Raw genomic sequence first — 6719 nt, forward strand, 5'->3', positions numbered from 1 at the left:
ACAGTATAAACAGTCTAAAATCAGGAAGAGCAGGCGAGAGTGTTTGGATGGAAGAAAGAGATGAAGAGTAATGTAAGTTAAATACAATCCCCAAATAAACAAAAATAATCACCTGTTTTCTTTGTACTCAGGGTGTCTGGAGCTGTATCATAGATGGAGTAGCAAAGTATTCCAAACAATACATTGTGACAGCCTGTTGTCATTTTAACAATCATTTTGGCAAGCTTAATTGTCTTTTAACTTCATACCAAAATAGTTACAAACACACAGCAATGGCTCATCCCTCTCCAGAAAAACAGCTGCTGCCAAATGAAGCTATTTAAGACACAGAAACATTGGAAGACTTGAAAAATAATGTTTAATGCACCTGACAGTGTCCTATGCCTCTGGCCTAAGCAGACACTGGAAACAGCTTTGTCCATGGGCAAATGAGTGTTTTCAATAATGTAATAGACTTGACAGAAACAACTATAATCTATATAAGAAAAGAACAAAGTGTAAAAATGCTAAGTAGAACAGCAGTAACCATGGGCATTACCTGTGTGTCTTTTCTCTTTCCTCTCATGGTCTGGAATCAGGCAGTTGCCACTTTTAGTTACATAGATGAACACAACATCCATGAGATGCTGGAGCAAGCCCAGCAGGAGAGCCAGGACTCTGAAAACTCTATGGCCAGGCAAAATTTGAAGACAAAAGATTTATCTTCCACTATCTGGCATGGAGATGTATTTATGCCAAGGTCATGTATCTGCTGTTTTCCACACTTAATGTCCAAGAAATGTGATCTCAGCATTGCTTCAGACCAGCCTTATATCTACTGATGGTAAGAGAACTATGCTACTCACACCCAAGACTAGAGTGGTTTTTCACTCTTAAAACTTATTGATGATACAAAATAATTCTTCCCTATGTTGGATATACATTTATGTGGCTATGTTCAAAGTAGAAGTTGAGAAAACAGAACATTGATTTACACACTGCTATAGTACAGTATAGTATAGTATAGTATAGTATAGTATAGTATAGTATAGTATAGTATAGTATAGTATAGTTTGCACTACAAAAGTTCATGTTCTGGGGTCTGATTCCAGTGCAGTAATCTTACGAAGCACTGTGACATTAAAAAAGAGCTTAGTAGGAGGGACTGTGATATATTAGTTCCAATGCAGTAATCTTAAGAAGCACTAAGACTTTAAGAAAGGTGCTTAGTAGGAGGGACTGAGATGTGCAGTTATAAGACTTATGAAGGAATTAACAGCCTTCTTTCCAGGATGACTTGGTTATCTTGAGGTTAAATTAGGTCTGGTGAGAGTTGCATATAAGACAGATTAATTAATCATGTCAGCTCTTCTCTTTGCCTCTCTGCACATGCACCTCTCTTGCACAAATATCTACTGCTTGCTCTTTCAACACAAAGCCCTAGCCAGAAATATTGGAAGTATAAGAGACACAGCAGTATGCTCTTGAACCTAGACAATACCACAAATGTGAACCAAAGAAACCTTTTCACTTATAAATGACCAGCCTCAAACATTTTGTGGCAGCAACAGAAAATGTGCTAAGACATATTAATTAAGAACAGCAAAAGCAAATGGATGACACATAAAAAAGTGTCATTATTTTGTAAGCATCACTGTATGCAAAAGAAATAAAAATGTCAATGCTTTGTGTTGTTAGTGTGCTTAGTATTTGATTTAATTAAGGTAACCGGATTCACATATCTGTTTTTTATTTATTTTGTTTGGAGATGTTTACTTGATTGGCATTTATAAATAACATAGAGAATGCTGGGAGAGGGAGAGTCAGTTTCGTTTAAGGATGGGTCTGTTAGTAGGTCGATCACACTCTAGTGGATGGCTGCACACAAGAGAATATAAGCAGAATAATTGAGAATTGATGGTCACAAAACTGAAAAGGAAAGTTGTGTGGGTATAGAATAGGTGGTGTCAGTTGGGAGAGTTGGGAAAGAGGTTGAACGTGATTAATATACAATGTATGAAATTCTTAATTACATTAGTTTTAATAATTAATTAAATTAATAAAAATATTTTAAGCACTTGCTAAAACAGTATCTATAAATCCATCTTTTCTCAGGTACCATAACTGGACTACAATGGTGTGTGGGTAAGTTACCATTCTTAGTAATATTTAACTAAGGTCTATTCAGCTTCTGCCTAGAGTAACCATGTTAAAATTGGTCGAGTTAAAGCTCTCTTAGCTACATTCTCTATTTCCAACAGAACTAATCTTAGGGACTCTTCATGTACTGTACTACATCCTCTAGCTTATAATTGCAATATTTGGAGAAACTCTAAAAACATCTGTGTGTGTGTGTGCATGTGTGTGTGTGTGTGTGTGTGTGTGTGTGCCTCTGTATGTAATGTGTATATGTATACATATATGAATGTGTATTATTCTGTGTACAATGTGTATATATGCATGTGTATGTGTGTTTCTTTATGCAATGTGTATCTTTGTGTCTGTGTTTGTCTCTGTATTCAATGTGTGTATAGAATGCAGTGGTCTTCTTCCAAATTAGACACTACAGACTAGACCAATGAATCAATCAAACAAGGACAAAGAAACATCACCAGACACAAGGCATGACCTCTTACTAAAATTAAATATGGTGCTGAGCTCTTCCCTGCCTGTTTCAGTCTAACAGACTGCCTTGGAGAATTTACTAGCTTAACTTTTTCTTCTGGATAACCCTGCACATATTCTTGTCTCTGCTGACCTGACTTGGGCCCCATCTCACCTTCTCGTTTTGTGGCTAAATGTTGCTAGCACAGCAGGATCCTGTCACCCAGAAGTCCATTTCAATGGCAGTGCCCCTTCACTCTGCCCCTGGCCCGTCATTGTACTTTTCAAGAATGCCTGAGTTGTCCCTGTCTGTACCTCTACCCTTTCAGGGTAAGAGAAATGATGGCCCTGTTTGGAAGACAAGCCTCAAGAACCAAGGAATGTAACTAAAGACTATGCTCAGAGATCCAGAGTCCAGGTAGCACTATTATAATTCTTTCCCAGCTGAGATGAATGAAAACCAGCCAGCCCTTCAAGAAATCAGCCTAGTGCAAGAAGAACCTGCCTCTGAATGACCTCATGAACACAGCTCCCCGGGATCCTATTCTCTTTACTATTGCATGAGAAACAACTCCACTCTCTTGTTTAAGCTTTTGCGTTTTGTTATACTTTGGTTTATAGAGTTTTAGAACCAGCTTTGATTAATACAATGAAGAGACGGGAGGTCTGAATAGACCTCTGACTCCATAAATATTTATATATTTCATGCATATTCTCAAATCTCATTTGCTTAGATATTTTTGCAAAGACGTTATGACTCTCACAGAACAAAGTCCTGTTCTGTGTGCTAGCTATTCAATCTCACAGTGAAAGACCAGTTTTCAAGCCATCTCGCTACTCTAAATAATTGATATAAATTGCTGCACAATTGATTTGCCCTGAGCAAGGTTCTGAGGACTGTAATTGATCACTCAGACAGCAGAAATGACCCGCCTGGTTGTGCTAGGATGTGACTTAAGGTCCATGAGGATATCAGTGTCTGTCTGTTCATTCTCAAGCACAGAGGTTGACTTTACTGGTATTTGAAGAAGGCTGTGCTTTATATATTTTTGTTTTAAGGAAACCGTGCGCTGTGTGACTTGGATGAGAAAAAGATTTGTATCTCACAATCTATTAATGACACATTGCAGTTTGTTTATAGGCTCAGTATTTTGTTTTCGTGTTTTAGTCTCATTCTCAAAATTCCACTTATGTTATCTACTTATCTCGTCACTTAGGAACTATCTACTAGGTAATTATAAATGTGGCATTTGTTTGTTAGACACATCCCTTCTTCAAATACCAGTAAACACATGCCTTCTTCAAACTTGTGTCTCTGTCTAAAATGTCCTCTGATGCTGAAGGTCCCAACTTACGATGGATTCGGTCACATACACTTCATCATAATCAGAGGGAATAACAAATAAGCTGTGGGTTCAAAGGTTAGTGACAACCATCACTCCGAACCAGGGTTATTTTTTAAGCCTATGCTGTCTGGTTTCCTATCTCAACTGAAGATACCGGAACCTTCACAACAGGTTGTCTTCTGGTTTGAAACACAGCATTCTTCAGCCCACAGCTTGCTGAGGAGTGCTCTTTCCTGTCCTGACAAACTCATCTTCCATCTACCAGAGACAGACACAGAGGTATTCTCGTGCACACAGCAGTAAGATTTGTCCCTGTGTTTTCCTATTTTCTCTCCATTTTGAATACTCCTTTTCACTCAGAGGCGGGTACCAGTGTGACTCGTGTGCAATAATTTTTCTTTCTTTAATTGTGTAAAATTGTATCCTGTGCAATATACGTAGGATTATTTACTTTTTTGTGATTTTAAGTTCCTCTTTTTAACTTTTTGAATTTTTTCATATAATTTCAAGTTACAGATTTTTCTACTTTTATGCTATTTTCTATGTAAAAATAATTTTATCCATATGATATTTGTTTGATAATCACCTTGCAGTGTGCCTTGACAGGCACAAACTCCAGAATGAAATTGTGTTATAGGAAAAACTATAACCTCATATTTCTCAGCTTTCTATTTGTTATGATATATAATCTTCCTATCCAAGAATATAACCCATTGTTTTGAAATACAGTATGTTATGCACGTGTGGATGGTAGTGTGGTGATTTATTAAAAGGTACAATATTGGAAACTTTGATAATTTATTATGACTCACACATTCATGCCTCTCAAAATATAAATTTGCAGGTCTTAAATATTAAATCAGAGTCTCACTCAACCTCACAGGGAAGTTCCTGGCAAATTTCTGCTTGTTTTTTTTTTTTTTCAATTTATTTAAAGCTTAAGTTTCAAAAAAGATTCCCATTCACAAATTCACAAATATGCTTCTGTTGTAACACAACTGAGTTTAATTAACCTGATTGAAAAGGCATTTTGTAGCTCATTCTTGTAATTAGACTAGGAATCCCAGCCACAGTCAAAAGCTGAGACAGATCACATCAAGGCCAGCCTGGGATAAAAGTAAAAATGGAGCTAGGATTCTGCTCTGCAGTACAATACCTGTCCAGCAAGTATGAGATTCTTTGTTCAATGCCCAGCACAATGGAAATCAGGTGGCGGCTTTACTATCTGAGAACAAATCCCTATTGACCTGAAGTGAGTGTCTGACATGCAGAAAAAAATCAAAGCAGTGAAAAGTTTGTTCACAATTCATTTAATTAGAGAAGTCAAACATATCCACAGTGTGATATGCATATTAAATTATGTTTACCTTTATCATCAAAAAGACACAGGAGAAGTTCTTACTATTTATGGTGTTGAAATTTTAATGTCCTTTCACCCTAGATCATCAGAGTTTTCTGTCATTCTTGGAGTAGGTGAAGCATTGTTAGAATAGATGTGGCCTTGCTGGAGTAGGTGTGGCCTTGTTGGAATGGGTGTGGCTTTGTTGGAGTGGGTGTGGCCCTGATGGAGTGGGTGTGGCCTTGTTGGAGTGGTGTTGGAGGAACTGTGTCACTGTCAGGGTGGGCTTTGAGACCCTCCTCTTAGCTTTCTGGAAGTCAGTCTTCTAGCTGCTTTAAGCTCCTCCAGCACCATGCACTAGACTCTGACATGCTTCCTGCCATAACAATAATGAACTGAACCTCCGAGTCTGTAAGACAGCCCCGATGAAATGTCCTTTATAAGAGTTGTCCTGGTCATGGTATCTCCTTACAGCAATGAAATCATAACTAAGACAGATGGTAAGTCAAGTCACATCGCCATGCGATCAGGTGGGAGAGATGAGCAAAAGCCTAGGTGGAAGGAACAGGAAGACATCATGAAGACAGAGATCTGCATTTTATCTGAGTAGCTTCTGAGGGTTATGGGCAGGTCTTACACAGGACTCACTATGGGAGAAACCTGGAGACTGCTGGGCTGCTCAGAATGAGGCCTTGGGGAAAAGACAAAGTCCTCGCTAAGAGGTAACAGTTTTTCTTTTAAAATAAGGTCAGATAGTAATCTCTGGAGTCTCTGGCATAATAAGAGCCTGAAACTTCAGAGTCCTTTCCTACTTTAGCTCTAAAAAACACAGTACTTTACCTTCTTTATCGAGAGTGGACATACCGACAGCATAATCAGCCCCAGGTGGCTTTTCCTATTGATCTTGTCACCTGATTTCCATCAGGTCTCTGGGGAGAACAGAGTACAATCTATGCTGCTTTAACTCGGGAGGTCATTCCTGGCTTGAATTAGTGGAGGTGACAGTTTTTGCCTCTGGACCACTGAGGACATCCTAAAAAGCATGGCCAGCTCTGCCAGCTCTGCCTCCAACTGCTACACACTACACCTGCTGTACTCTGCATCTACTTCACATTGCTTCTACAGCACACTGCAACTGCTGCAGGCTGCATGACTACATGCCTCATCTCCTGCATGCTGCACCTCCTGCATGCTGCATCTGCTGCACACTGCATCTACTGCACGCTGCATCTACTGCATGCTGCTTCTACTGAACATTGCATCTGCTTCACACAGCATCTACTGAGTGTTGCACCTACTGTGTGCTGCATCTACTGTACACTGTCTACCGCATGCTTCATCTACTGCACACTGCATCTACTGCATGTTGCAGCTACTGTGTGCTGCATCTACTGCACACTGTGTCTACTGCATGCTGCATCTACTGCACACTGCATCTACTGTGTGTTGCA

This window comes from Grammomys surdaster, unplaced genomic scaffold (genome assembly GCF_004785775.1).
Source record: "Grammomys surdaster isolate TR1022 unplaced genomic scaffold, NIH_TR_1.0 367, whole genome shotgun sequence".
Classification (NCBI taxonomy): domain Eukaryota; kingdom Metazoa; phylum Chordata; class Mammalia; order Rodentia; family Muridae; genus Grammomys; species Grammomys surdaster.